Genomic DNA, 21,719 nt, shown 5'->3' on the forward strand with positions numbered 1-21,719 from the left:
ATCACTGGTGTGCATGCGTGTTCCTGATTGTGTGCGAGTGGGATCAAGACGGCACTTCGTGACTGCAGCTTTGTTGATTTTCGCGACGATAAAGACCCCCTGTGGCGCTCAGTGTAGCGAGAGCCAACACTGAGATTCCACTCATCTGGACCCCGTGGCGCACCGCACACATCACATGAGGAGTGCGTGCGTATTTTTAAGTGAGTGTGTGAGCGTAAATGTGGGCATGTGCATGAATATTTCCTACTTCCTTGACCATCGCACTCATGTGCATGCCTCTGTGAATGAATATCTTCTTCTATTTCAGCTTATGTGGGTGTGCGTGTGTGTGTGTTTGTATGTGTGTGGAAAAGCAAGAAGGGAGGGGTGGTAGCAGTCACAAGGCATAGAGGAAAATGCACAAAAGGGGGTTGGGAGCTGTGAATAGCAGAGGAGAAAAGAGAGTGACCAGAAGGACCAGGGAAGAGGGGGGGTGCGGATCTGCAGAGTGGATGAATGAAAGCACAGCAAGGGACAAATTAAAATAAATCAAAGACCTGGTGACCTCAAAGGCCATAGCACATGATTCCCATCATTTTCATACTTTCAAAAGCAATCAGTAACGCCCTTGTGTCCCTTACACGAGGACACTGTAAACCTGGATGAGACCATTCCCATCAGGATAAAAATATTCCATCACAGGATAACTGTGATCACTTCAGCAAAATGTGCACCACAGCAAATCAGGAATGCTGAATCCCCTCACTAAATAGGGTCAAAGATTAGGGGTCAGTATCTGGATTGTGTGTGCCTATATGGAAGATTAACATTGAGGAATCCACAGTCACTCACCCCTACACACACAGATGTGTGTACATAGGCAAGAGAGGTTGAAATGATCAGCAACGGTCACAAATGCATCAGGGAAAAGTCAGTAGAGGAGACAAAGGAAGGAAAGAGAGGTTTGAAATGTGTGTTGGAGGGGTACTTCTCAGGTTGTAAAAATAAATACAGAGGAAAGATAATATAGTGGGGCTCACAGGGGGATGCTGTCTAGGATTGCATGTCTTCTCCTTCCTGACCCTCCTTTTCCTGTCCGCCTAGCTGACTATCTCACGTGTTCCATTGGGTGGAGGCAGGGAAAGGGCAGTGGCAGGGAAAGAATCACCTATGGCTCCTCTCGACCGGCGCTCGGCCACGCATCACATCACATACAAACACTGGGTGAGGCACAGCACGGCATGGCATGGCACAGCACACAACAAAACCCATAGCTCGAGGAGCAGACAGCGGGCAGAGGTCTAGCTGTGTTCATTTTGCTCTGCTTGTGTGCCTGTTTGAAGACTTTGGATGTGGGAGTTAATCACTCTGCTTGTTTTTGAAGTGACTCAGTGCTTAGCTTTCAGTGTAGCTAGGTGGCTTTCCATCCATCTTCTAGCACTTCTAGAAAAGTTAAGCCTCCTCCACCTTGGCCATTGGATCAAGGTGTTCCCAAAACAGCTGAATGATTCAATCCTGGGTCAATCCTGGGGCCCCATTCTGGTAGGACACACCCAAAACATCTCACCTAAGCCCAGAAGGCATCCTGATTAGATGCCAGAATCACCTCAGTTGGCTCTTTTCAAGGTGCAGGAACACAGAACAGTGTCCACATCACTGTCAATGAAGCACCAATCCGTCCGGCACTCTCCCCTCACTTGTGAAACAGTTAAACTCCTCCACCTGGGGGCAACCACTCATTCCTGACCTGGAGTGGGAACTCCACTTTTTTCCTGCTTTTTTCCTGAATAAATATTACATTGTTGCAAATACAGACCTGTTGCCTTTACAACAAGTTGAGCCTTTCAAGAGCTGATTGTGAGACAGGAAATCTCCTGAGAGTGATAATAACTCTCCAAAAACTGTCCTAGGCCCTGCACTTTATAACTATTGTATGATTTAACCTTTTGATTGCTTACACTATAAACTACAGTGCACTGTAATTATATGACACCAGTACAATCAAGCCAAGAGGATCTGATGATTTGGTTTGTCTTCTGAGAGTTTTGAAACCCAGACACAGTCCAGACACAGGAGATTGAGACAGGACAGCCGGGCAAGCCAGAGAGCAAAACGAGCCAGAGAGAGAAGAGGCATTGTAGTCTGTTACGTTAATCAGAGTTAGCAGACAACACATGTGCTTCCGTTAGCCCCACTAGGCCACACATCACAACACACGGCTCGGCACAACATGGCAGGGCACAGTCAGCGGAGAGGGGCTAAAGGAGGTAACGCCGACTGAGCTGTGTGTGTCTGCCCTTCCTGTGTATCTGTGTCTGTTTTCAATTTTTTTTTGTTGACGTGCAGCTTGTCGGTGAACCCGTGTCGTCTTCCTACTTATCCTAATTTTGTGTCCTTCATTTGCAGTTTAAACTGGGCTGAATGACTGTCTGTCTGACCCGATGGCAGTCAGCGGAGCGCAGCAAATGCAGCCTCATTTCACCTTCTCCAGCCAGTGAAAACAAGTGTTTTGTCTGCAGCGTTTAGCACTTCGCTGAATCCGAAAAAGAAAATCTATGCGCGTGAATGACTGAGACAGAGAGGTTCTGAGCTTGGCTGGATCACCATCATCTTCTGAGAAAAGCAGAATGTCGAAGTTAATGAATGTTCACGAGAAAATCCCTCAGTTAATGGGATCTGCCATAATGATTTAGTTGAAAGCACCCAGAAAACGCGCTATTAATTAACTGTAAGTGGCGAAAACAGTCGGCAAACAAAGAGAAAATAATTTTTTATATGAGAAAACTTCTCTGTTGAAAAATCGGTGCAAAATCCTGTCACCCCTATGCTCAGATGCAACTTGACATCGTGACTTGACCTCCAAGGAAGTTGGGGTGTTTTACCACACAGGAATAAAGACACAAGCAAATACAAACATATACAACAATTAATAATGTACAATAATGTGTGTGCATCCTTCACGACCAACTCCTTCCTAATAGCAGCAGTGACCTCGTAATGAACTGCAGGTTATCATGCAATATTGTCACTTTGTATTACCAGGTACCCTGACAACACCCGTGACAATATTGCACAATAATCCCCCTGCTGTCTCTCAGTCATTACAGCAGATAAGCATTGAACTGATGAAACATTTCCCTCTCCCCCCTCTGTCTTTCTGTCTTAATCTTTCTGTCTTCTCCTAGATTTACAAAAACAGACTGAAAAGGGGGCATGAGAGGTGAGGGTGGAACAGGAACAAAAAAACAGCCAGAAGGAGAAAGAAGGAGGAATTTTGTTATTGGGGTGGGGGGGGGTGGGGGGTTAATAATGATTAGAGCGAACAGACAACACATGTGCTACCATTACCCAACGACCTCCTGAAATATTATTGAGGGAGGAGTGTTTTGGGGTTGAAACTACCATTTATTCGAGGGGAGGATAAGTGAAAAAGAAAAGACAGACAGAGAAGGAAGCAAAAAAGGAGAGATGTGTAGCATGGTGTAATTTACTCAGACATGGGGACTGTGTCTCCTCTCCTCCTTTTTGTCTGGAATACTTTGCCATGCTCACATTAAATATGGATGGCTGAGTGGAAGCAGAACAAGAGCAGCTGAAAGCCCTCAGCAGGACAGTCAAAGGATAGGACAAGGCAGAGGCTTTATGACTTTGATCTGAACCTGGGCATCTATAACAATAAACCCAGAGAAAGATGTTGGATGAAAGCACTTGGATGTTAAAATTTTCATTACTCAGGCCATAAAAAACAATTAAATGTAGCAAATTTGCACTTTTAGAATTAAGAAGATAAGAACTTGTATTTTTCATTGCCTAAAATCTAAGCATCACGGCCCAATCTTAACAGTTTTTCCTGTAATAGCACTTGCAGACCAAGATTAAGACATTAATAATATATACACAAGCTTTATTTCAGTGTGTGGGCCAAAAAAACAAAGAAGAAAAAAATGCACTCATGCAAAAGTGGAGTAGGTAGAGACCATGGAGAAACTTCTTTTCAGGTTTGCTAATACTCAGTCTTCCAATATGTAATAAAGATAAAGCTGCCACGTAATAACGGTGATCTTATTTTCTCTCCTATCAACGCAGAGGGCGTGTGGTCACAACATGGACTCTGATTACAGTTAATGACATCAGCAGATCTGTATCTGCAGACTAGTAATCCTACATGGGAAACAGGGGTTTCATCAATTACACAATGTGAATGCAGGAAAACATTAAACAAAAAAATAAAGAGTGAAAGAGTGATTGAGGAAAACACTTTGTCCCAAATGATTAAAATAAGAAAAAAATACCATCATTTTTACATTTACTTGTACATTAATGTGTAAAAAAACACTGTTACTGTCTTATTTATGAATAGTCATATGAAAAACAAAGCTATTCACATGACTCTATCCAGTCATGTGAATAACTAAGTAAACCCTCACTGATTACATAGGAATTAAGAGAGTAAGCAGAAGCTGGCTGCTGCTAATCAAATGCACTTGATTGATCACTTTGCTGGCCTGAAGCATTCATGCGTGTGTTAACACAATGCTAACAAGAAAAGGCAGAGAACCTAGAGAGGCAATTGCTGTTCCCCATCAATCTGGGAAGGGTTACAAGTCCATCTCTAAACAATCTGAAGCCCGACATTCTAAGTGGAAAACAGTCAAGACACTTTTCAATCTTCCCAGCAGCCGACGATGACCCAGCAAATTCACCCCCAAGATTAGACCGTGCAATGCCCAGAGAAAATGTAAAAAACCCAAAAGCTACATCTCAGACTCTACAGATGTCAATTAGTGTGTTAAATGTGAAAGTTCGTGAAGGCAGAATTAGAAAAAAACTGAACAAGTATGGTTCATTTGCACTTCTCACACAAGACTCCTGGAACAATGTCCTTTGGATGGACAAGACAAAAGTGGAGATATTTGGCTTTAATGCACAGGACTATGTTTGGACATAATCCATATCAGCATAAACACCTCATAACAACTATCAAGCCTGGTGTTGGAGGGTTGGTGATTTGGGGTTGCGTTGCAGCCACAGGACCCTCCCATCTTTGCAATAGGACTGTGGCATACATCACGATATGGCACATAAATTTGTATGTGATATAAAAATGTCATTTGGTGATATCATTGCTATGACGACCCACATTTATGTTGCATGCAACAAGATGACAGCCCAGGGCATATCTGGGAGCAGGAGCCACATTTCAGCTTCCCATTATTTAGCACCTAAAAAGGAGCTACTTCAGCAACCACCAATGAGTAAAACCAGGCTACAGAGGAGGAGGTACTAGCAGCCGGTGATGCTTGACCCAAAATACAACATCCCAGGTATTACTTTTTGGTATTACTATGTGATAAGAGTTATAGGGTTAAGTTACTTTAGTTATCATTCAAAAAAAAAGTTTAAAGCAGTTATTTTATAATTACATTTTCCAGGAGAAAAACTGCCTAAGTTACTTTTGTGTTTACATTTGATCTTTGCTCTGTACCCGGATATAATGATGTGTCTCTAGCTTTGCACTTTTAAGCAACAATGTTTTGTTTAGGATCTCCTGTTTTGTTGAGAAAGTGTGTGTTGTGCTTTGAAAGGAATCAACATACATGCAGATATGTGGGTCTCTCTCTCTCTCTATATATATATATATATATATGAGTGAAAGAGTTTTGAACTTTGCATCTTTCTGATGTCACTCTCTGCACTGACTTCCTCTGATGAAAAGACAAAAAGACCATCTTTCGCTCATCTCACTTGCTCACATAAAGTGAACGGCTCGTCCTGATTTTGCTTCACGGCTCTTCACAGACCACAACATTTCTGAAGTTAACACAAAGTAATGTCCCTTCCTTCTCTAATTGTTTTTTTTTTTTTTTGCTTCCTCTCTGTATCTCTTTCTCACTATGCTTCCCTCTCTTCAGAAGATGAACGTCTTGTCCTGTTACACTGTGTGTGTTTGAGGTCGTCTCAGAGAAGTAAATAGGTGGTGTAAGCAGCTAATGGAGAACAAGAGGTGCTCTGCTGTTGCATAAAAAGACTGTGGTGTACTCTGCCGGATGCTGCGCTGAAAACAGCTCGTCCTTCTAGGCCAAATGTGTCTGAAAACTATGCCAAGAAACAAGGAGCACTCTTCTAAGTTAAAGTGTCACTTTGGCATCTTGGAGAATAAAGAAAAGTCCTGACAAGCAAGGAGAGAGTGAAAAGACTTTGTTGTGAGTTTTGGGGGCAGTACAGGACAAAGAATTATGCTGTGTCACTGTGTTAGCAAAGGAGAAGATCCTGAAGCAAAAGGGCCCAATAAAAATATAGACTGTGTATAAAATACCCATATGCCATTTTTAACCCAGTTTTAAGCATTTTGGCTGCAGTCAAGAAGCAACTGCAATTAGACAAGAGAGTAAAGTGCTGAGTCATCAGCTAACACAACAACCATTCATAATATGGGTGCATGGTACAGATCTGTTAGCTGTAATTAATACTTATACTAGAATTTACTTTAATAAGACTTGGGCACAGTCTGTGGCATTTAACCACATGACAATCCATGACATTTAAGAGATAATAACAACAAAAATGTGGCAAATGCTGTTCAGAGGTCCGGTTCAGTGGCTCAAATTAGCTTACAGATAGCTACCAACTATAGCTGCATATGTCACCATCCACCTCTCAATCAGAGTTCCCCCTTATAACTTTAAGTCTTAATACAATTTTAAAAAAGCAACTTATTTAAAAAAACATCATTGGTCATGAAGAAGTTAGTCAATGAAGCTAGTTAATGGCACACTAAACTAAAAATAAGATAAAACAAGAAAATTGATGATTAGTGATTGAACTGAATTTTTTAAAATTCACAACTGATTTTAATTAGTGGCTGTAAGCAGCTGGTCCCCCACAAGTTCATCGTACAACACTCTTAGCCTCTGGGTGCTGATTTTCAATTGATAGGTGATTGTCTTGTGGGAGGCAACCTGTCTCTAAACAGCAACAATCTGTCTCAGACTGATTGCAATCACTCTCAGACAGATTTGTGAAGGTTTGCAAATAATTGCTTTAAATTTATAAACACAGACAGATTGCCAACATGTTGTAATCAATCTGAGTCAGTCTGCGATGAAGAGCAGAACTCATCTACGACACATTTCTTTGCAACAGGGACTCAAGTCAACTGGCTACCAAATAGTTGCATTCTAGTTACAGTTCTATATAATAGTAAGCACCTATGTCATTATAGAGTTAAACTGCCATCCTGCAGCAATGATGTCACTATTTGCGGGGGACTTTCTGAATTTCTATTTCAAATCAGGTTCCAGCTGGACTCTGAATGTAAATAATTCGATGAGGGTTAATCATTTGGAAGAAATGAACATGTCTTATTGAGATAGAGAAATCAATTAATGTATTAGGCGATTAGACTCCAAGCGGTGATAGGATTTAGGACAGGACTTCCCGGGGTCTAGACGCTGGTGGCAGGGAAGATGTGAAGAACAGACTAGCAGCCGAACACCCAGGAAAGCAGGGAGATGCGTAATTGCAAGCAGCAACATGTATGCATTTTTCCCAACTTATATACAGGCATCACAGTAATAAGTTGGCAAAAACACTTCATAGGTAAGTATCACAAAATTCATTGCACACAGTGACACTAATTTTGGCCTTGTTGTGATCTCCAGCCACTGTTTGTTCAGTGCGACTGTGGCATAACCATTTTGCTATATAAATGCATGATTATATGCATTTATATAACATATAATCATTGTTTTCCTCTATCATAGTTTATAGTGTCAGCCTCAAGCAGTCATTTAAAGAACTGCACAGTAAGGCATGGTAGTTTGCTTATTTGTTTTTTACTTTTTTGGGGGGTTTTTTAATTTGCAAAAAATATAATTTTGGTCAGAAATGTATATATTTTTATCTTATGACAGACTAAAAGGATGATACCATTGCATTTTAGAGCTTTACCATCTGAGTCCTCAAATTGAATAATGTTTTCACTGGTACCTGTAGCAACATGCCAACAGCAGTCTGACCATCAGCTTAGACAGTTAGGTGTGAATTGATTTTCAATTCTATGACCAGCAATGGAAAAAGGGGGGCAGTGTTATCTGCTCCATGAATAATGATTACTGATGTGTCCTTGAGAAAGACAAAGAAAGAGACTGAAGGGAAGTGTGACTGCGTTCACATGACACAGGGTGAAACTGCAAAGCAGCAGCATGCGTTCTCAGCATGTTTGAGTGAAAGTACAAATACCAAATTTTAGTTTCTCTTGAAAAAAACTGCCAACCGCGGAGACATAAATCGGTCAACAAAGGTTCTGATTTGTTTTAAGGATAGCTGGTACTGTTGCCAAGGTACTCAATGAGGCTCACTAAAATAATCAATACAGAGGAAAGCCCAAAGTTAAAAGAATGAACAGCTTAAATAAAAAATTTTTTTTTATTATTATTATAACCTTTATTTAACCAGGAAAAATAATCCCATTGAGATTAAGAACCTCTTTTTCAAGGGAGTCCTGGCCAAGAGGCGACAACACATTAAAAATTACAAAGTTACATACATATTGTAAAATAACAATTACATTTTAAACAACAATTTTCTCTGGCTCTCTCAATCTAGACTTAAAGGCATTTAATGAGATAAGATCTGCTATCTTCCAATCTTTTTGCATCGTGTTCCATGTGGATGGGGCAGCATAAATAAAAGCCCTCTTTCCCAGTTCAGTTCTGGCAAATGGAACATTAAGCAACAAAAGATCGCTTGAACGCAAGCTATAGGATAATAAATAATAAAATAAGAGAGCAGGAGAAAGCCTACATGTGCATGAAAACTGTATTGATAGTTGGTGATGTTGCACTATGTCCTGTCCTGAAATGTGAGGCTTTTTTTTAATGACTGTGAACCTGTGGCTGCATTTTATCACCTGCATCCCTCACAATAAACACACTGTTGGCATGAAAGTTAAGTGAAAGTATTTGTTTCAGTGCCTGAGTGCGTGGGTGAGAGGCATGATGTAGGTGTGTGTGTGTGTGTGTGTGTGTGTGTGTGTGTGTGTGTGTGTGTGTGTGTGTGTGTGTGTGTGTGTGTGTGTGTGTAAAACAGCAGCCCACCATTAAAGCTCACAGGCAGCCCTCTCCCAGCACACCAGGATTAACAGCACTTAAATGTTCCTGTTAGTACACCACCTCCTCTTTGCCTCCCACGCCAACCAGTACACATGGTGCTGCCCACAGCTTTGCTCATGCAACACACACGGCCTCTGTGGTTTTTGTGCTCTTCGCTCGACCCTGGCTGCCTAAGCCTCCTCCAATAAATGGTACTGAAGTGCACCCATTGGGGGGTGTGCGGGGTGGGGGGCTAAGCCCAGAATGTCCTCTATTTCACAGATCTATTGGAATCTGAGTACATGACAGAGGCAGGAACACAGGAAAGGAGGAAAGCAGACCCTGACTAAATCAAAGGGGCAAAAATGAGTCTCCTTCTCCAGTCATTCATTAGATTATGTTAATGCCCCTTTCTTTCAGGCCTTTGCTCCATGTCTGGTTATGACATGCCCCCTATGACAAATCATACACACAGAAGGACAGAAATGGATGGTAGGTACCTGCCACAGAAATCAATAACAGAATGGATTCCCATTTGACACTCAGCAAGCAGAGAGACAGACGGGGGATGTGAATGAATGAAGGTGTTTATGGGAGTCTGCTGGGGGAGACTATGGGACCTTTTTATGCACTCGGGGATGGAATGGCCACCATTACATTAAACCAGGGAGTGTATTGTTCTAAGCCATAGCATATTCCAGTAATTACTAGACAGCAGCAGACAGAGGAAGTGCAACAGCAAAGAGGAAGCAAAGAAACAGCAGAGAGAAGCGCACACACACACAGGGACTTTTTACTACTTTGCGCTTGCTACACTGGATCAGCCTACATAAATGGGTCATAAATGACAAATGTAGCATAGTGAAAGATAATCCAGATTTATTGCAACAAGAGTGTTTTTCTTATTATCTCACAAACAGGGATGAAGCATATCATATGGCACCTTTTCAGTTTCAGTGTGTGTGTGTTTAAAGTTTCATATTATTAACAACATTAACAAAAATAGTCCACATCCCCAAATCTGAAACTGCACTGTTAAGTTTACTGTGGAAGTATTACCTAAAAAAACTGAGTGTCTCAGTTATTTCAGAGAGAAAGAGCAGAGGCGCAACATCCCACGTACCCCACCATCACCTAACTAAACCGTTCGCATGATGAGTCACATCAGAATCTGTTTGATGAAGTGATAATTAATGCATTCAATGGATAGGAATGCAAATGGGAAAAAGAAAAACCTTATATGCCAGGAATACAGTTTTAATCAAAATCATGATAGTGTCTTAAGATTATACGCCCAACCCTAAGCAGCGAAAGCAAGGGTATAGTACACACGCAGACAGACAAAGACAAGGATGTATTGTCAAGCTCCGTAGACTTTTGAGATCTACAGATACAGAAAGACAGTTTCAAAGGTCCCCATCATTGTTAACCACCTGCTGGCTGCAAGGATACTAACGATACTATTGTCACTGGAAAATTTGGCTTCATACAAGACTTGCCTCATGGTGTTCAAGGTTCAAGGTTCAAGGTTCTTTATTCATCACATGCATAGTTATACAAGTATAACACACAGTGAAATGTTTGGTTTAGGGCCCGGATGGCTTGGGGATAGAAGCTCCTCTTGAGTCTCTCTGTCCTTGCCAGGATGAGGCGGAACCTTCTACCGGATTGCAGAAGTTGGAACAGTTTGTTGCCAGGATGGGACGGGTCCTTCAGTATCTGCGCTGCTCTAGTCCGGCATCTCCTGGTGTAGGTGTCCTGAAGCGGGGGGAGAGCAATCCTGCAGCAGCGTTCTGCTGTACGGCTCAATCTCTGAAGGGCTTTTTGGTCCTTAACACAGCTGTTCCCAAACCAGGATGTGATGTTCTGTGTGAGGATGCTCTCCACAGTGCCTGTATAGAAAATCCTGAGGATCTCTGGAGAGACCCTGAACTTCCTCAGTTGTCGTAGGTGGTACAGGCGCTGCCTAGCCTTTTTGGTCTGCACCTGAATATGGGCAGACCATGTCAGGTCTGAGGAGATGTGGACACCGAGATACTTGAAGGACTGCACCCTCTCCACTGGAGCTCCATTGATGATAATGGGCTTGTAGTCTCTTTGCTGACTCCTTCTGAAGTCCACCACCAGCTCCTTGGTCTTGCCAACGTTCAGCTGGAGATGGTTGTCCTGGCATCATGATGCCAGATTCTTCACTTCATCCATGTAGGCCACCTCATCGTTGTTGGAGATGGCGCCCAACACCACTGTGTCGTCAGCAAACTTCACAATGGTGTTGGAGCCGTGGGTGGCCACACAGTCTGAAGTGTAGAGGGAGTAGAGCAGTGGACACATCCCTGTGGTGCTCCTGTGTTGATGGTGATGCTGTTAGAGACGCATCTACCCACCCTAACCACCTGAGTTCTGCCAGTGAGGAAGTCCAACACCCATGCACACAGACGGCTGTTGAGTCCCAGATCCCTCAGCTTTGTGAACAGTCTGCTGGGCACTATTGTGGTGTGAAGATGATTATGAGAAAGGTGGTGGAGCAGACCAAAACTGCACAGGAGGAGTTTGTTAATGATCTGAAGGCAGCTGGGAGCTGGGTCATCAAGGACACCATTGGTAAGACACTACGCTGTAATGGACTGAAATCATGCAGTCCCCACAAGGTCCCCTACTAAATAAGGCACAAGTACAGGCCTGTTTTAAGTTTGCCAGTGAACATCTAAATGATGAGGTTATAGGATCAGAAAAGGCTTGGGAGAAAGAAGAGAAATCCTGAGTGTGACCAAAAGAACACCATCCCCACAGTCAAGCACGGAGGTGGAAACGTTATGCTTTGAGGCTGTTTTTCTGCTACGGGTACAGGACGACCTCCCTGCATCTGGGCCAATGGATGGGGCCGTGTACATAAAATCTTGGTTGAAATCCTCCTTCCCTCAACCAAAACACTGAAGACATGTCGTGGATGTGTCTTCCGGTATGACAATGATCCGAGGCAACAAAGGAGTGGCTAAAGAAGAAGCACATTAAGGTCATGGAGTGGCCTAGCAGTCTCCAGACCTCAATCCTATAGAAAATCTGTGGAAGGAGCTGAGGTTTCGAGTTGCCAAGCAGTAGCCAAGAAACCTAAAACCCCTCCTGAGACATGTGCAAACCTGGTGACCAACAACAAGGAAAATACACTTTTGTCTAAATGACATGCTAATCACTTTATAACGTTTATGTTTGGGTTTTTTTTTCCAAATCTTTGTCTGATATTCTGTCATCCCTCCAATAAAATGAAACTGCCATAGAATTTAGAAACTCTTGATTTCTTTGGAAGAGATTTCTTTCATTTCTTTCCCCTGCAGAATTCACAAATTCAGCAGCGGGTCAAATAATTATTTCCCCCACTGTAATGTGATTCGTGGTTAAAAAGGAAAAACAAGCAAGATTCCCTGATCATTAATATTCATACCATATGGCATATCATATGGGAAAATGCAACCGCCACCTCACATTGACAAGGAGACAAAGCAACACGCTGCGTTGCCGTGTTACTGAGAGCGAGCTTTACGTTAAAACAGATGGAAGATTACAAGAGGAACCATTGTTCCATTTCTTATTCAAATTATATGGATTAGTGCAGCATATGGAGAGGGTGCAGCGACGAAGCACACCTCACATTGCAACAAATGTAATTTCAACACATTTACATTTCTGAGTTGTAAAAAGAAGCACGTTTGTTAACAACATATGTGGTTTCAAGATGGTGTTTCATTAACATGGTGCTTTAAAAGGTACAGTACGGTCCCAACTAAACACATGTATAGAATGAAAATGACTTAATTTTGCTTTGTTAAGACTAGAATCTGTGTGTTCAGATATAATTCTAACCAAAATAATCAGGAAGGGCCTCCAGGAACTTTCAAAGTAGTGCCTACCTTTTGAATCTCTTCAGGCAAAGGGTAGATCAGAGGACTGTGAAGGTCCGCGCTTATTTCTTTCTCCTCCACCTCCTGGTCTCCTAGAAACAAGCAGAATTAGCTTAGTTAGTCTTTCACTTTCAAGTGAATAAAGTAATCAAACCATTTATATAACATCGGATAGATGGCATTTTGAAATTGCTTCTTTTGACCAGCAGCCCAAAATAATCAATGCAAGCTGCGATTCAACAGAGAACAGCAACAAATTGGTACATAAAAATACATTTCTGGATGACTAATAGATTTAACAAATTGTTTGTGAGCAATTTTGTTGGTCAAGTAAAGCTTTTAATTGAAAGATAGTTTTTTGGAGTTTTTTTATGGAGCTATTGCAGGCAAAATGAAAAGAAAGTACACCTTCTTTCACTTCTGTTTTTTTATGTATTGGGGCATAAAAATCAGGTCTTAAAATTAGGTGAGTACAACCTCAGATGAACAAGACAATTAACTGAAGCAATGTTATAAAGAAAAGTGGACCAAAATTTCTGCACAACGCTGTGAGAAAGTGAGAAAATCATACAGAAAAAAATTATTTTAAGGTATTGCTGCTAAAAGTGGTTCTAAAAGTCACTGAATCATGGGGTGTAGTTAGTTTTTCACACACTGCTTCTGCATTTTGGCTGCTGTTTTCAGCATAAAAGTGGGTGGTACTTTTAAACTGATGAATAGCACTTTGCCTCTGAGGTTAATGTAAGGGCAAATCCCTTAGCGTGATGTCCACCATATTAAACCCATTTGTGGTACACTCTATTCAGTAGATTAATCAGTTCAGATTACAGCATTAAGCTAAGAGACTGTAGCAGCTTTTTGCTGCTGGAGGTATTTTGACTTCACAACCAAACACTTGCCTGTCCTCGACTGCAAACTGTTTCAATTTTCAAGCCTGGGGACTTTGCAAAAAAGCAAGGCTCTAATAACTTTCTGTGCTGTGTGTCATGGTTTATTAAGGATAAAGGTGATATATAGGTGTAATGCAAGAGAACAATTATTTGTCTGCCTTGTGCTCTCAGTTTGTGTAATTGCTACAGTCCCAGATAAGGTCTTTTCCCTGTTGTGTAATAGACGCCACTGAGATAAAGTCAGTCATGCGAGAATGGATGCAGAAGGTCGCATGAGGAGAACAGCAACACAAGCGTAACCGGGCCTCTGTCTATGTGCGAGTGCACGCTTTTAGGGCATTTATCTATCGGCTTGCCATTAGTGAGGGGAACGGAACACACCAATCCAACACTTGACCTCAAATTAGATACCTCTGGCTAACTCAGACACAGAGGTCACTCCCATCAGATGACCTGCTATGTGCCACACATTAAATGCACTTTGCGTTTTGGCAGATATTGAATGAGAAGACGTATGGGAAAACGTACAGCACAGACACAAAGGATTTGGCCAGCAGCACAATGCAAACAGACAGACAAACATCAACAACTGCAAGTAATCCATGAAGTCATGCAAAGGCAGACAGTTTGGCCCCAATGCACCCGCTAAAACCTTCAAGCATTCGCATGTAAACAAGCACGAGTACTCCCTCTGTGTCTTTCACACTCTCACGGCAATGCAGACACATAAACCCAACCCAATCAAAGACCAGGCTTCATGCTCACGCACGCTAATATCCTGATTGCCCCCCTACTGGCTTTAGGCTTTGCATTTAAAACACAGCAGAGATCCTCAATCACTGGCTCACACAACACAGATAAATTAGTGACGCCCTGTGACAGCATTAAGCCAGCCTACCCTTTTTCGTGGACACAGATATAAAGGGCCGATTTTGCATGACAACCGTTCCCCTGTGACATTTTGCCTGCTTTAGCCCTGATTGGACTATTAATCAATCTAATGTGAGAGAGGCAAGCTGTTCATAAACTCATCTATTCAGCACGGGTGTAAGCCTTGAATCGTGAGAGGAAACATACACAACAACACAAAAAGTCACCAGGGCTCACAGGGGGCTTAAATAACACAAAGACAAGCATCAAGGGCCATTAAAAAAAATGATTTTACTGCGAAAGAAGATATGCCTTCAGCCATCATCATCATGAAGGATGCACGGTGAGATTATATAACTGTGTTTTAATAATCCACCAAGACTACTGTCTGCTTAAGAAGTATAGCAGCATGAAGTCTGCAATAGTTGTACAATATATGACAAATATATGCCCGTGCTGTCTGGTAAATACAGCGTCAAACTGCATGTGTACATGATTGAAAAACATCCAAATCTGCAGAGGTGTAAGAAGGTTTTGAATGAGATTTCCGAGGTTCTCGTAGACCTAAAACTTATTCTGCAGCTTTCCCACGACGCCCCCCCCCCCCCCCCCCCCAAAAAAAACCCCACAACGCCATGTTGTATTCCTGCAGCAGCTGGCGCGAAGAAACGTCTATAATATAATGAATCTGAATAAAATATTAAAAACTGGACAGCACTGAGTATGCATTACTAATGAAGGCAGACACATATCTAAACGCTGGATCAGCTTAGCGATGTGTTTAGCCGCTGTGTACAGAATGCAGCCAGCTACTTTTTAATTTCAGTATGTCACAAAGTGTAATTTAAAAAAACAGAAGGACATGAGTCAAAGAGAATAATTAACTAAGGCTAATATAAAAAAGAAAAAAATAAACTCTTAACACTAGAAACAAATCAGTGCGCTTCTTTTTCGGTCTAGTTCACTGGGGTTAAACGAATGTACAGCCTTGTTACTTTTTTATGTGTCGACTATGTAAAGAAGTAAAGAACAAACTGCTACCTACCCATTATCTGGCCTGAAAAATAGGTAAAAATGACAACAAGGTATTAACAAGCTTAACCCGCGCGAGCCACGCGCTGGCTGTTGCTATGGCTACGACGTAACTACACGTAGAACGTCCAAAGATCACCACGACGTTAGCCAGCGCGAGCACCGGATACTCTATCGTCTACCAAAATAAAAGCAGCCACCTTGGAGACCTTTGTTTCATTTGACACGCACTACCACGTTTGAAGCGGTTACTTATTTGTGAAACCGTTTGCTTTGTTGCTATAGCAGCTTTGTTTTAACCTCTTGAGCAACATTTAAGACAACTGCTTCATCCATGTTTTGGGCAGCTGGAGTGTGCTGAAGGCACATGGGATACTTTTAGTTAGTTTTACCCATAACCATACTTATTATGTATACATGGGTATATTTTCATATAAAATAATATCAGCATAATACACAAGTTTATTACTAAAGCAAGTATGACTACAATAAAAACTACACAAATGTTAAATGCATAAACAGATCAGCTGTGTCATGTTTCACATGGGCAAGTTTGGCAAAAAGAAAGAAAAATAAAGCAAAACTACTGATACTCTGTGTGATTCAATTACAAACTTTAACCTAGTTAGCACACGAAGCTGCCTTCACTCATTAGCACCACACAGGAAGGCGACACTGGCGTTGATCCCCTCATGTAGGCCTAATCTGAGACCATAGATGTAATGGGTCACTTTTAAAGGACATATTTGAGTTATTGTGTGTAAAACAGCGACACGCACAGTGCCGTGAAGTCACATTATCCGAGCTTTTCCTGCTCGCATGCACAGGTCACACACTCCATGCGCTGTTTGGGATGTGTGCATGTAATTCATTGCCTCAGAACTAATGCGAAATAGCGGCCAGACATTCCCGCAGGGGGTCGGCTTTTACAGGACACATTGTTTCATAGTAGTAAATGGTTAACAAATGTCATTGGACCTACATTTGCGCCTTTTCCTGTGACATCATTGCTATCATCTTTGTATTTTTTCCCCGTGACTGATGGAAAATTGTGAATCTCCCAATAGAGATTGAGAGCGTGAGGCAGGGTGAGATCCCTGGTCTGATTTTATTTGGGATGCGTGCCGCACTATTTATGGACCCATCAATGAATCGTGCAGACTCAGTCGCTCTGATGCAAATTGCATTCGCCCACTCAAGTCTAGCCTACCTCCCTTCCGTGCCTGTTTATCCGCCTCGGCAGCAGAAAGAAAGTGGGCGGGGGGGGGGGGGGGGGGGGCGAGTGGTGATCGTGACAAAAGCGGGAAAGGATGTACTCAAGCAGAGACAATAAACCTCTCACCCTACCGTAACAAAAATGGGGAGACAGAAGACGCCCCTCCTCTTTGTCTCTGCTACTGACCATATCCCCAAATACCCCCCATGGCAAGGGCATGAAAATAAGCACAAGAGCACAAAGTGACCACAGCTGAGTCCTTTGTCACGTCACGAGTTATTGCTTCACGTGTATTTAAACTCTGCCATAACTGTCCATCTACAGGAGCTGATCTGCTAATTGAACCCAGCCAAAGTTAACTGGCCAGAGCTGTAATTTATAATATATTAACAATAAGACTAATAATCATTCCCTGTCATAACTGCCTGGCTTACCCTTGAACCGCATTTGAGGCGGTCTCTGCGGCAAATTAACCTAATTCGGTAAGGTGCTTCCAGTGTTTTTAGGGGCTCTGAGCCTGCAGGGACCGGGAGCTTGGCGTCTATTGAGTCTGTTTCCGGCACGCTATGCTGTGTGGGCAAGTGTATAATGAAGCATGCTGAGTGTCTGCTTGCGTGCGTACGTGTGTGTGTGTGTGTGTAGTGAGGGAGGAAGGAGAGGGGAGGGGGAGGGGCGACAGGAGAAAGTGCGTGTGTGTGCGTCTATCTGTGCGTGCAAGTAAAGAAGGGAGGAGGGGTGAATATGACCCACTCTTCTTTTTTTGGCACGAAATGACTAATATTGTCACGCCTGACATATTTAGGCTAGGCAGCAACAAATAAATAAATAAATTAAATTAAATTAAATGTCGAGGCCAAATACGCAGGTGGAACTCACCAAAAGACCTTGCCAAATGGCCAAATGTGCCACAGACATAACCACAGGCTTTTATTTTCATGTTTTGGGATATAACTTTTGTGAGATAAGCCAAAAATTCCCATCCCACACACTTTTTTTCAGTGGAGACGTGAGCAGCTTTGCTTGTTTTTTTTGTTTTTTTGTTCCTCTTAATCACGCATTGTCAGCTCCGTGTAAACGTAAGACATGTCCACCTGTTATCTTGCGTCATTGTGGCTGGCTCTCCTGCCCATTTTTGTCAACCATCCACTCACTTGTTTCCTCTTTGAGTAAGAGAAGAAAACCCCCATGTGTGATTCACGAAAGATCTGCAGAACACTTATTTGTTAACCCCCCCCCCCCCAAACGCACACAGCAGCAAGACCTGTTGTTTAAAATATTCAAGTGCTCCTGCGCAAATCAGGCTTCAGATCCCCACATAGGACAGCCGGAAAGAAAATCGCAGTTATAGCCCAGTTTTGATTTAAATAATCTTCCTTTAGCAAGCCCACTCTGAGTGGGCGAATGTCATACTAAAACATTACCAAAAAGTAATAGAGAAAACAAATCACCTTCTTTGTTAGATGGGTATAGTCTTGTCTTAGCTGTGGTGTTACTGTAAGCTAAGGCAGTTGATGCTTTGACTTCCATTGTCAGTCAGAGGCTAACATTTGGTTGTCTTGTTGTTTATAACTCAGCTAATATGTACACCAAATATGTACACCAGTTTCATATTTGGTGATGATGTCCCTTAAAATCCCAAAACCCTGACAGATTCTGGCCCAGATATAGACCTAGAGTCTCTCTCTCTCTCTCTCTCTCTCTCTCTCTCACACACACACACACACACACACACACACACACACACACACACACACACACACACACACACACACACACACACACAGTCTTTAAAACTCAGAGAGGTATGGAAATTTTACATCATATGTTGAATCAAAGCATGCTCCTTATACTGTTCTGTTGCACAAATCCTTATACCCTATATTTATATATATTTATAGTCAAACCTCATGTATATACTGTATATATAGTAATTAGTAATCCATCACTTATTTATTCCATAATTGACTCCAACATCTTTGCACTTGGCACCATTTGCAATCCATACGTGACATAACGAGTCACCTCCATCTAAATTTAAATGCAGGTATCGCTCTATGTGTCTGTCCATATGGCAAACTGTTCAGGTTCCATGGCTCCCATGTTCCGCTTTGGTACAAGGATATGAACTTTATTATAAAACTGTCCTTTTTCACTTATTCAAACATTTAAATGACAACACTGTGAACACCTTTTGTGAGAGATTGACCAAAGATGAGTGTCCGTTTACCCATATTTATATTAGTCACAAGTCACCTCCAGTGAGTTTTTGGCCACTTAGAACAATAAACACTTTTGCTTTCAGATATGGTTCATCACTGGCACACATCCTACCACATGCATGAGCATATCTTTGAGAAAAATGGCTGAACCTTTTACCCAACTCGACCTGCACCGATCACGAGGCACGAGGCAGTTTCCTGAAAGTCACAGGAGTCTAATAAAGATGCTTGCAGTACCTCATCCTACCATTTGAAGCCACCAGTGAGAGAAGCAGCTTGGGATATCTTTTAAGGACTACCTCAGCCATTGTTTGCTGTAGACATATCTGTCCAGCTATATATCTACCAGTTTCACTGTGTGTGATTCTGATTTGCCTCTGTGTCTGTCTGTCTTTGGCCCTTCCCGCGTGTTTCTTGCTCTTTCTCAGCCTAATGGGTTCTCTACTGGTCCCTTTCTGCTTGAATTTCTGGTAGCTTGCCTGTCTTTCTCTCTGTCTTTTTGCTTATCTATGGGTCTATTAAGTGACCGTCTTACTGTGTGCGTGTGTGTGTGTGTCTGCGTGTGTGCTGAATGGATTTGCATGCGAGCCAGTAGGGTGACCCTGCTCTCTCACGCCAAGGCTTCTGTGGAACAAATAGGACTGGTCGGATGTCGTGACAGCACTCACATCAGTTTAAATAAGAGCGCCTGTGCTGCAGCCGCGCATGTGTGCGTCTCTGTGTGTGAGTGTGTGTGCATTGAAGCAAGCAGCCAGGCAAGCATTTATCCAGAAAAAGCTTTGCTGGGCTTTGTATGTGCGTAGGAGTGAGTGCTTCTGTATATGTGTGTGTGTGTGTGTCCAGGGTGGTGCACAGTATCTTGTGAGGTTTGAGGTTTCGTGAGGAGGAAGACAGATATTAACAGTTTAATGAGCTCAGTGGGGTTTGCACAGAGTGACACACGGGCCAAAACACTCCACGGAGTTCCTTTCGGCAGGAACAGGTTCGTCCTGTAAGGCCAGCCTGCCTTCTGAATAAATGAACGCCGTCGTGGGGTTAAACAGAGTTTACTTTGACATACATCACTGCAATTATAATGACTACTGACCACAATTGTCATTTAAAACACTTAGTCGTGATGCCTGAGATTTAAAATAGACGTGTTATTTTAGAGGGTGCAGGCGGGGACAGCTAAACACTGGATCTTAATCAAGTTAATTATTTTTGGATTGTTTGCTTAAACAAAAGGTTCGTTTTTACGCCTGTTTCATTTGCTTCCTGCTCCCATTCGGTCATTCAGATTGATATTTCCTTTCATTTTCTTGTGTAATTCCAACAGCTACTGCATATTTTATAACCATTAGCTACAGTCTTTAAAAACGCATGTTAAATTGATTTTCTTAATAAGCTTGAAAAGACAAAAGGAAATAAAGTTTCTTTTTATAAAAATTGTCATGTCTGTAGGAGATTATTTTCTGGAGTAGACGTTTCTAGCGAGTGACAATGAACAGAGTGCAATGCAGCGCCCACGCCGATACAAACAGCATCTATTCTAGTGCACTTAAAAAATAGCCAACCTAAGGTTCATATTTAAGGTGATTGCCATATCTACCTATGACTGCTTACAAGTCTGCAGTGGACATTTTTAAATCTACCACAAGAACGAACCACGGTGCTGACAGTTTTCTTTTGAGGTTGTCGTGTGTGTGTGTGTGTCACATAACTGTTGTTTACTGTGCATTGCAGCTGTGGGAAAAGCTCCATATAAATGTGCACTAACGTGCTTTGTGATTACAGTTTTTGCCCGTGTGGTACTGTTACTACTTTAGATTTACTGTGCTGTGAAAAATGCTTATTTTGAAGCTTAACCAAAAATAAGTGTTTCATGTGTTGTCAAGTCATTTTTGGGCCAAGGGAGTGGCATAAGGCTATGTTTCATGAAGACAGTGAGGACAGGCAGTACTCAGATAAGCCACAGAAAATGGATGGAAGGATGTATGGATGGAGTGTGCTTTGGCAATGTAAGATTTTATCCCTCCCCTGACCCCCAACTGGTCAGCAGATGGCTGCCCCTCCCTCCCTGAGCCTAATTCTGCTGGAGGTTTTTCCTGTTAAAAGGGAGTTTTTCCTTCCCACTGTTGCCAAATGCTTACTACAAAAGAAGAAGAAAAAAAAGATCTCAAGGTTAAATCGAAGACCAGCCATACCTTTAAACTAAACCGCTACGAGCCTGTTCAAGTAGTGTGGATTCAGGATGCCCGCTGAGCTCTTGCATCACTGCAGACTCTGACGTGTGATGACAGATGAAACACAAGGAAGATATGCGTCACAATTGTAGAACGGGGAGAAGTGTGTGATGAGTGCGGCAGGTGACTCTTGCTTTGGAAAACCCTTTTGCTGCAAGTCACGAAGGCGTTTTTTGTTTGCGCTGTAGCTGTAAAGGGAGTCCTTGGAGCTCTTTCTCAGCAGCGTGGGTAACACCGTGTAACACACATGCACAGCCAGCAACCCTGAGGCGGCTACGATTATGGTCTCCTGAGAAAACA

At 42.3% G+C, this 21,719-nt stretch overlaps 1 protein-coding gene across 1 annotated transcript in view; it reads right to left on the reverse strand.

Moving 5' to 3' along the window:
- Nucleotides 1-21,472, reverse strand: part of lekr1 (Leucine-, glutamate- and lysine-rich protein 1) — a 95,402-nt gene extending 73,930 nt beyond the window's left edge. Inside the window, exons 1-2 of the mRNA XM_063493441.1 lie at nucleotides 21,381-21,472; nucleotides 12,977-13,059 (exon numbers count right to left, since the gene is read on the reverse strand). The gene's annotated coding sequence lies outside the window, so the exon portion shown is untranslated. The remainder of the gene's footprint in view (nucleotides 1-12,976; nucleotides 13,060-21,380) is intronic.
- Between the last annotated feature and the right edge of the window lie 247 nt (nucleotides 21,473-21,719).

Source organism: Pelmatolapia mariae, linkage group LG14 (assembly GCF_036321145.2).
Source record: "Pelmatolapia mariae isolate MD_Pm_ZW linkage group LG14, Pm_UMD_F_2, whole genome shotgun sequence".
Lineage (NCBI taxonomy): Eukaryota > Metazoa > Chordata > Actinopteri > Cichliformes > Cichlidae > Pelmatolapia > Pelmatolapia mariae.